The sequence below is a fragment of the Dipodomys ordii genome, unplaced genomic scaffold (assembly GCF_000151885.1).
Source record: "Dipodomys ordii isolate 6190 unplaced genomic scaffold, Dord_2.0 Scaffold41, whole genome shotgun sequence".
NCBI classification, from domain to species: Eukaryota; Metazoa; Chordata; class Mammalia; order Rodentia; family Heteromyidae; genus Dipodomys; species Dipodomys ordii.
The window spans coordinates 8,616,113-8,625,616 of record NW_012267257.1 but is presented as its reverse complement, the minus strand read 5'-3'; positions in this window follow the sequence as shown (position 1 = coordinate 8,625,616).

Genomic DNA, 9,504 nt, shown 5'->3' with positions numbered 1-9,504 from the left:
CTACACTCCCCCACCCCTGCCTAAATTTAAAGTTTGTTTTTCGACATAATGTCTTGTACATCTCATTGTTGCAATGGGTCAACCTGTATCACTATTTAAACATTTTGTTTTTTTTCTTCCCCTCTCCAAATTATACCGACATCAAATATAGTGAAAACAGGGGTTATACTGTGGGGTAGGGACATATAAAGCAACAAAAAAAAATCACATGGTACCTCAGAACTTTCTTCTTTCTTTCTTTCTTTCTTTCTTTCTTTCTTCCTTCCTTCCTTTCTTTCTTCTTTTCTTTTTTCTTTCCTTCTTTCCTTCCTCCCTCCCTCCCTCCTTTCTTTTTTTCTTTCTTTCTTCCTTTTTGTAGGGCTTGAACTCATATCCTGGGCACTGTCCCTGAGCTCTTTTTGTTCAAGGATAGTGCTCTACCACTTTGAGCCACAGCTCCACTTCCAGTTTTCTGGTGGTTAATTGGAGATAAGAATCTCACTGACTTTCCTGTAGCTAGGTTTACAGGTGTAAACCACTAGCACCAAGAGTGGCACATTCATTTTTTCTTTTTCTTTTTGGTGCCATTTCTGGGACTTGAATTCAGGGCCTGGATACTGTCCCTGAGCTCAAAGCTGGCATTCTATGACTTCAGCCATACTTCCCCTTCTGGCTTTTTTTTTCTGGTTAATTGGAGATAAGAGTCTCTTGGATTAATCTGTGTTGGCTGGCTTTGAACCTCAATCCTCAGATATATCAGCCTCCTGAGCAGCGAAGATTGCAGGTGTGAGCCACCGACTCCTGGCTTTTCAGAACATTGTTATACACACTGACCTTCACAATTACCTACAAAGAATTAGGATTGTTGTAGCATGTTTGCAAGGAAATTTCACTTTCAACATTGAGTCTTAAAAGTGTTTAGAAGTTTCCAAAAATAAATTTTCTATAAAGAAGGTCAAGGAAAGCTCAGAGGATTATTTATGTCATGAAAATAAATTGCAAAAAAGAGTGTGACAGTCCTTTGTGCTGGTTTTTCTTCTATCTCAGACCAGGTAAAGGTCACCTCAGCTAGGGTAGCTATAGCTTAGAAGAAGGCTGTAAGCATGGCTGAAACTGGATCTAGAGACTAAAGTGAGCATAAAGCATTAACCACATATAATTTTAGGAGAGTACATGGGAAAAAGGCACATCCCCCAGACCATGACTTCCTATTTGCCTGGACACTGGCAAATTACTGGACAAAGAGATTGACCTTGAAGATCACACAATGACATTGAGCGACTAGCCTGACAAGTGGTCAACAGATACACTGCTTATCAGTGCCCTGAATTTTAATGAGCCTTAATCAAACTGTTCCACATAATTTCTCCCCCACCACCAATTCAGGATACCTGTAATTAACTTGAAACAGAGGGAGGGCTCTTGATATTCAGGTGTGGTGTGGATTGGGTATGGGATGAGAAAAGGAATATCTGACAAATGACTTCTGGAACTCTGGGTCATCTAGCAACCTCTTAGGTAGCTGGCTGATTTAGTTGAGGGCTTTTCCCTCAGTGGAGAAGATCATGACTAATCTTGCTTCCTATGAGTGGTATGAGAGCTTCCAATTGTTGAGGAGACAATTCAAGTGGCAGGTGCTGGGCAGCGGCTTTACCCAGCAGTCCCTGAAGCAGCTTATTATGGTCTGCACATAAATCACTAATCATTAATCACTTTTGCTTTTGGTTAAGATGGATATTACACAGAAAATTTGGATCCCATAGTTTATCATTTCTTCTGTATTATTTTTCCTTTTCAACCCAACTTTTAAAATACATATATGAATATACTAATCTACTTTATTAGTCAGCTTTCTGTTACTATTTAGAAATGCCTGAGGTGGCAAAGTTAGAAAGTCTTTTTTTTGTGTGGTTTCCAAAGTATTTACTACTTTACTGAGGTAAAAAGCCACTTTGGTTCATGGTTCTGCTCCAGAATGTTCTGGCTCAATGAATTTAGGCCTTTGGCAAAGGTAGCACAGTACGATGGACGAATGTGGCAGAGCAAAATCACTCACTCCAAGAGACAAAGAAAGGCGAGGAAGAGATTGGAATCCCACTTTCCTTTTTTGAGGGCATACCTTCAGTGACCTAAGGACTTTGAACCAGATTCCATGTATTAAAAGTCCACAGCACTTTTCTGTTAGTGCCATCTTAGGAACTAAATATTTAACACATAGACCTTTAGTTATGCTCACCCAAACTATAGCAGCAACCACAGGCATTATTATGTTTTAATCTGGGGAACTGTATCACAGTGGGGGTAAACATCATACACTTGAAGGTATAGGAAGATGCTGCATTTTTTGGCTATAAAATGAGGTAGTTTTTCAGGTGTACCTACTTTGTTTTCTGTCTCTGAAATAGGATGAGCATAGGTGAAGAAAAGAAGGGAGAATAAAGAGAGAAAGGAGGGAGGAGGGGAAGGAAGGAAAAGGGACCGGAGTAGGAAGAGGCAGAGGAATTGGGGAGGAGAGGAAGGGAGGAGAGATGGGGGGGGGAAAGAGGAGTCTAGAGTTTGGGTCATTCTTAGAATAGCACTAGAATAACTGAAGGATAGCATTAGTTCTATCTACTAGTACATTAAGATTTTTCTTCCATGAATAGCAGTTAAGGTGCATTTAATACTTGTGTTAGAAATAGAACGCCTGTTTCAGAACACCAAGTTAGAAAGCAGCCTCAGTAGGAGGCAATTTCTGTTAATATCTGGAAAAACAGAGAGTTTTATGCCTGCTTTTCAATTACTTTGGCCTTTCAGTCCGTTTGTGCGTTTGGGGACAAGAAAGCTGATGGCATGATAGGACTTCCTGCTGTGACAGCCAAAGACCTACAATTTATCTTTTGATTTATTTCTGTCAGGCTCTAAAGGCAAAGCTACAGATTTATACTCAAACATCAATCCCACAGGGGGAAAAATTGATTTTTTCAGCTAAGGGTTAATGAAGCCAGATGGAAAGAATGTCATTGTTTCAGAAAGGGTGGGCTGGAGCAGAGAAGGTGGGCAGCAGAAGAAAGAACATTAAAATGTTCTTTTTGACTCACAGATTATAGACCATTTCCTGTGAAAGGATAAACAAAAAGACCTGCTTTGCTTTATGATCACTGCTATTCCCATACATACCTTCTATAGGAGAGCTGTAACTGAATTCCAGGACAATGGCCTTAGATATATAACATATCAATGCCTATGAAAAATGAGGAAAATGGCTTGGAAAAATGAAGCGTATATAAACTGAACATTATTTATTAATCAGCTGACCAAGTGATCTGCAAACACGGTGAGATCAAAAGCATTTTCAAGGGCTTAGGGACATGGCTCAAGTGATAAGAGTACCTGCTTAGCAGGCCCAAAGCCTTGAGTTCACAGTTTAGTCTTGTCCTTGTCCAAAAGACTGTAGCATAGTTTTGGCCTAGAAGCATGACTCAAGTGTTACAATGCTTGCCTCATTGGAAACAGAAGTTCCTGAGTTCAAGATCTAGGACTGAAAAAGAAAGAAGAAAAGAAAAAGGGAAGGAAGAAAGGAAGAAAGGAAGGAAGGAAGAAAAAAAAGGAAGGAAGGAAGGAAGAAAAGAAGGAAGGAAGAAAAGAAGGAAGGAAGGAAGGAAGGAAGGAAGGAAGGAAACAAGAGAGAAAGAAGGAAAGAAAGAGTTTTTTTTTTTAGCAATAGTGAAATGGAGTTTTCCCCTCAAAGCAAATTATGGCCTGATTCCTCAGGAGAAAAGGATTAATATGAAAGGCTTACAATTAATTGATTAGAACATACACAACTGAAGCGTGTATTATGTCTGTATGAAATAAGTGTCCACAACTGAGCTTTCTATTCAGGTCTGCCTCACTGCATAGACAGCACCAATAGCAATTCTTGAAGTCAGGCATGATACAAAACTGTGGCCAAACCCACTAATTGGACTCTTATGGCCATATAGGGCCAAATAACTTTGGGTTCCGAGTCCTCAAATAATTTAATGACTGTTTAGCACTGACATAAAACACAGATTCAATTAATGAATTCTGAAAATGCATTTTTGAGGAGATATAGTCTCTTAGCACCCCTCTAGCCTGGTAAGAATAGGGGTTTATCTTACATGGCTCAGTCCCCAGCGCTCAATATGTTGGCTGTATATTATGCTTGACAAAGTGTCCAAGTGCTTTCCTAAAGGTACGTAGGAATTTAGCAGGTGGCTTATCCATAATTGGTTCTTCTTCCTCCCGGGACTGTGTTTATCCTGTTTCCACATAATACTGGGTGGGTCTGTCCTGTAGAACTGTGGATCTTGTGTTTGAGCTGGGTCTTGCAATAATGATTTGTGTAGTGGTGGCCACTTGCTGTATTAAGGCTGCTCTTCTGAAGTTCTTGCATGGACACGAATAGGCTTGCCTTTTTCTTTTTTACCACGGAAAATAAGTTCTAATTATCTTTGTCACTTGTGGATTGGAGTCCTGGGAAAGCAACAGGTATAAAGTCCAATCTGAGTGAGCAGACTGAGAAACAGGAGGACTAAGGCCATAAAGCCAAGTTCAAAGGCTTGTGAAGATCTACGCTGTAGTTCAAGATGAAAGAAAAAACGAAAGAGAAAAATACAATCAATGCTTGCCTCTTTGTCCTACTCAAGTACTTATCTGGTTGGTAAGGCCACTAACCCAGTCCAAAACAATCTGCTGTATTCAGTTCACCAGTTCAAATGGTAATCAGTTTCAGAAACCCTCACAGACAGACTGAAACATTATGTTAGGTGGTTAAACATCTCGTGGTGTAAAGTGATCTAAGAACCATGGTTCAAAGCCAGCCTAGGTAAGAAGGTCTTCAGGACTTTATCTCCCACTAGCCAGCAAAATACTACACTAGGGGTCTAGCTTAAGAGGCAGAGTGCCAGCTGTGATCCAAAAAGCCAGGAGTGAGAGGGTAAAGTCTTGAGTTCAACCTCTGGTAATGGCACAAAAAGTAAGCAGACACCAACAATAAAAGAACAACAACAACAAAACAACAACATAATGTATATCGCTTTTATTTTTTGAAATTAGTATCACCTGGTATATAAGGATATTGCAATTTAATATATCCATTTATGTATAAAATTTATCTTGATCATGATATCCTTTCTCTCCTCCCTCCAAAGTCAGGTTTATCAAGTGTCTCTGTTCCAAGCATCCAGATCATATTTACCTCCTTTCTCCTCTCCTTTCATTGGCTCCCTCCCACTAGTACCTAAACCCAGACATGTTTCAATTTCTTTTTTTTGTTGTTGTTGTTGGTCGTGAACTCTGGGCCTGGGCGCTGTCCCTCAGCTCTTCAGTTCAAGGTGAGCGCTCTACCACTTGAGCTATAGCACCACTTCTGGTTTTCTGGAGAAAGGAGTCTCACAGTCTTTCTTGCCTGGGCTGGCTTTGAACCGTGAGCCTCAGATTTCAGCCTCCTGAGAATCTAGGAGTACAGGCATGAGCCACCAAAGCCCAGCTTTCTTTTTTTTTTTTTTGGGTCCGGTCGTGGGGCCTGAACTCTGGGCCTGGGCGCTGTCCCTCAGCTCTTCAGCTCAAGGCTAGCACCCTACCACTTGAGCCATAGCTCCATTTCCGGCTTTTTTTGTTTTTTGCTTATGTGGTGCTGGGGAATCGAACCCAGGGCCTCAGGCTTGCAAGGCAAGTGCTCTACCACTGAGCCACCTTCCCAGCCCCAAGCCCAGCTTTCTTAATATTCTTATTTGTTAAAGTATATGTTAATTATCCAAAAGGATTTCACCATGGTATCTTGAACATACATATATGACTCTTGAGTTCAATTGATCATATACATATACAGATGATCCTGAATGTGTCTATCTATATGTTTATATTTTAAGTTTACTCTCTACATATGAGAGAAGAAAATGTTACCGTTGTCCTTCTGAGCTTATCTTACTTCACTTAATATGATTTTCAGATCCATCCATTTCCCCCAAGATAACATAATTTTTATTTTTATGTTTTAATAATTATCTATCTATCTATCTATCTATCTATCTATCTATCTATCTATCTATCTATCTATCTATCTATCTATCTATCTAACATTTTACAGGTCCATTCAGTATTGTATGGCATCTGGGCTATTTCTATAGCTTGGCTGTTGCAACTAGTGCTGCAAAAACTCGGAAGTGCAGATGCCCTTATTATCTAATGATTTGTATTCCTTATTATCTAGTGATTTGTATTCCGCCTAAGAGTGGTACTGCTGCACAGTAGGGTATTTCTATTTTTAGTTGTTTTTTGAGGAATCTCCCTACTGATTTCCAGAGTGGTTGCACTAGTTTATAGTCCCCCTAGCAGTGTGTTATGGTTTATTTCTCTACACACTGTTGCCAGCAATCGTTGTTGTTTGTATTCTTGATGATGGCCACTTTCATTGGTATTTGATGCAGAAGGGAGGTTTTCTTTCCTCGATATTTTATAATTAGCACTAGCTGCACAAAGAATTTCATCTTGACATACCTATATATGTGTACAATGTGCCTTTATCAGACTTGCCCCCTTTATTACTCTCCCTCATCGATCTTGTTTTCCAAACCAATTGAAAAAAGGATTTCTTACCGTGTGTGTGTGTGTGTGTGTGTGTGTGTGTGTGTGTGTGTGTGTTCTCCAAGCCCTGAGACTGAACTCAGGGCCTGTCCTGTCCCTGAGCTTCTTTTGCTCAAGGCTAGCACTCTACCATTTGAACCACAGTGCCACTTTTTAAAAATGGATTTTTCTGTTTATGTGGTACTGAGGAATCAAACCCAGGGCTTCATGAATGCTAGGCAAGCACACTACCATGAAGCCACATTCCTAGCCCTACTCTGTAATTTTAAGTGGCTGTCAAATAGAAAAATGTATGCATCACATATATTTGAAAAAGTATAGTCTCCAAATTTATCTTCAGTATAACCACATAATTATGTGAATAAAATCCAGGACAGTTTATCCAAGGGGAATACAAATAAGCAAGAATGTGCTGTGATGAAGTTTGACAAAGTAGGGGTAGGAACAAATGCCATTTTTAAGGTCATGACTTGGTGATTTTACATATGCATGGACAGAGAGACCAAAGACTACATGTGTATAAGGACTTGCACTGACCCTTCCTTATCCAATACTGCCTCGTGTTCTACCCTCTCAGCATAAGGAATATTAACAAAAAATGAGAAAGAAAAAGAAATCCCCAAACATGGGAATTTCTAGGCTGAAACAATATAAAATTGTTTGCCAGAAAGTTGCTCTCTGTTGGCAACTCCTAATTACCTTCCAGGCTACTACCATGTTGGATTGACTATTGTCTCTAATTCAATTCGTACCTGACTTGAAAGTTGTTGATAGTATTGAGGACTAAACAATTAATAAAACATGCTGTAGAAAATCTTTGCTATAATTCCAGAGTCTCTTTGGGTCTTTGGGAAAAAAATAATCCCCTTTTGTGTGTGTTTACCCTTTGAAACTATAGCATTGCAAGGCCAGTTCTAGTTAAGCAATTCCTTTGGCTGCTTTCTCTGGAAGCTGGTTTATTTCTTCCCATCTGTAATCTTTGCTCTCCTCTTTTCCAGTAAAATTGCCTTCCTAGCAGGGTCAGCCAAGCCAAACATCCTTAATTTCCCAGCAGAACATTGGCTTTCACTGTTGGGAAGAAGGGCAATGTACTGACTTGCAAAACAACCTTTTAAGTAGTCCATGAATATTGCAGAATCTCCATCGTATACAAAACACGAGTGAAGAAATGATTGTGTAGGCAAATAACAGTGAGACAAGCAACAGAAGTGAGACACAAAGGAATCTATGGTTTCTGCAGAAGAACTCCAATGGGCTTTCCTTGCTTGAAATTCCTTCAGAACCTTCAAGGAGTCTTCCATATGTGGGAACTTGCCTGTTTCTGAGGGAGAACCCGGGTGACTGGGAGGGATGAATGGAAATCTTTACTGAGGAGGGAGAGGGGACTGATGTTTCTCCTGTCACAAAGATTGCTTGTGGTTCATGATGTGTACTAATAATTGACTGATAATGGACTTGGACTGGATCTAACTGGGTCTTGCCTATGAAACAGCTAGAGCAGGAGGACCCACTACTGAGCTGAGAGATTCTGAGTTAGATGAGCATCTTTATCTTTAGCCTCTTAGAAGGGGAAGCCATATTCACAGGCTCAGAAATATGGCCACACAATGATGGGACAGCCAACCTGCTCTATATTAATACTTGTAATTCTTGTGATAAAGTTAGTAACATTACTAATATTTATGCCATATAAATATTATATCAAGGAGGAGGCTGCAATTCTTGATAAGAAATGTACTCATTATCTTGCCCATGTAATTGTAACCCCTCTGTACAGTATGTTCACAAAAAATAAAAATTAAAATTAAAAATAAATATTATATCATATAATATTGCTTGGACAATGATTCTGTGTTAGGCTCATTAATGCCCTACATGTGCTATGGTCCGAATGTCTTTCTTTAAAAACTCCTGTTGGAACAGAACCCCTAGAGTGAGTGAGAGCTTTAAGGGTGGGGCTTTGAGTGGTGCTTCAGTCTTCAGGGTACTAACTCATGAGCAGGATTAGTGCTTTCATAAAAGAGGCCCAGGAGTGTGTCTTGTCTGCTTCTTCTCTGATGTCAGATGCAGCAATAAGCCTTCACCTAGGAGGAAGGGGCCCTCATCGCATTGAATCTATTGTTTATTGAATCTGTTGTTTATCTTACCAGTTCCCAGTGATCAATTCTGTTGTTTATAAATTACCCAGTATAAGGTGTTTTCTTTGTCATATTTTGGACATATAAAATATGCTGCTCACTTAATCCTCCAAGCAGCACCTGGTGATAGAAAATTATCTGATTTTTCTAGACACGGATATTGACGTACTAAGAGGTTCAATGGTTTTCTTAAGTCCCACAACTCTAGTGAGTGAAGGGTTCAGGATATGACAGCATCCTGCAAACCCTGTCAGGGCGAATCCTACTATATGAGGAGTTAGACAGTCACAGGTCTGGTGGCCATGTGTTGCACGTAGCCTTATCACCTAATTTCTGTCAAATTATGATGATGGTCCTTTACTGAATGCAATCATAGATGGGCAATGCTGTATAGATATATAAAGACTAAAGCCCCATGTCAAATTTATACTCTTGTTGAGGATTGTTTATAGTTCTGGAGTAGCTCAAACATAATGCTATTAACACTTTTTGTCTGACATCATGACACTGTCTCGTGCAAGATCTAATGACTAGTGATATGTAGCTATTTAATGAAAATTGCAGTTATGCAAACTATATTTCAAGTGTTCAATTGCTATGGCTACCATATCAGTCAGTGTAGAAAGAAAAAGTGATTTCTGGGGCTGGGAAGGTGGCTCAGTGGTAGAGCGCTTGCCTTGCATGCTTGAGGCCCTGGGTTTGATTCCTCAGCACCACATAAAGCAAAATGAAAAAAGCTGGAAGTGTTGCTGTGGCTCAAGTGGTAGAGCGCTAGCCTTGAGCTGAAGAGCTGAGG